Raw genomic sequence first — 1,313 nt, 5'->3', positions numbered from 1 at the left:
ACCTGCGTTTTCCTTTACTGTCTGTGTTTATAATATGAACCTGCGTTTTCCTTTACTGTCTGTGTTTATAATATGAACCTGCGTTTTCCTTTACTGTCTATGTTTATTATATGAACCTGCGTTTTCCTTTACTGTCTATGTTTATAATATGAACCTGCGTTTTCCTTTACTGTTTATGTTTATAATATGAACCTGCATTTTCTTTTATTGTCTGTGTTTATAATATGAACCTGTGTTTTCCTTTACTGTCTGTGTTTACAATATGAAACTGCGTTTCTTGGATACCTGTTAGAGATCAGTGTTCCTGTTTTCACACAGATTCACTGGATACATTATGTAACTTACTCTACATACTGAAGAAAACAATAGATTTCACAGCTTTTTCTACAATATCTTATTAGCATGTTTAACGTTTTGCTTAATAACAAACAAACATTAGTTAATAAATAACATTCAAGGACACTTGTATAAATATTTAAAATATATTAAAATAGTCAACGATAAACGTTGTATAATATACATTTAAAATCATATTCAAACACCGATCAAAATGAAAATTTTAATTGTATATTATACAAAGTTGATCACTGACTATTTTAATATATTTTAAACAAGCTATATTTGGCCGTGTCTTATTCTAGGTTTACTGTGGCGTGCTAGAACACAGCACAAACAGTTCTATATAAATTATACTACTATCTTGTTGCTATTATGACAAAAAAACACGAAATTTAGGATATTTTTCTGTGAATTTCTCAAGTTTTTAAAAATATATTATTGTGTTTCCCTCGAAAAACAAATTTCAGGCTCGTTTTTTAATGTACTGATACGGATTTCATTTCTTTAACTTCGACGTAAGAACGATTATAATAGGAAACAAGGAACTGCATTCTCAAATTTTAGTTTTTAATTACCTGTTTACAAAGAACTAAAATAGATATAAAATTATAGAACGCATAGTAAACATATTTGAAAAACTACATTTAAAGTTAATGTTTCGTAAAGCTGTTTAAAACCATAAGAAGTTCATTAAACCATATATCAAAAAACTAGTTCAAATGTATCAAGTACAGAGAAAGCTGGGGTTCTAAATGAAAGTGTTTAGCAGTCCCAACGAGGCCTATAATACTCATTGAATGAGTAAAAATACAAGTTTAGCAGTCCCAAGGAGGCCTATAATACACATTGAATGAGTAAAAATGAAAGAGTTTAGCAGTCCTAACGAGGCCTATAATACACATTGAATGAGTAAAAATGAAAGAGTTTAGCAGTCCTAACGAGGCCTATAATACACATTGAATGAGTAAAAATGA

Source organism: Limulus polyphemus, unplaced genomic scaffold, assembly GCF_000517525.1.
Source record: "Limulus polyphemus unplaced genomic scaffold, Limulus_polyphemus-2.1.2 Scaffold5791, whole genome shotgun sequence".
Classification (NCBI taxonomy): Eukaryota; Metazoa; Arthropoda; class Merostomata; order Xiphosura; family Limulidae; genus Limulus; species Limulus polyphemus.
The sequence above is the reverse complement of the archived record's forward strand: the minus strand, read 5'-3'. Positions refer to the sequence as shown.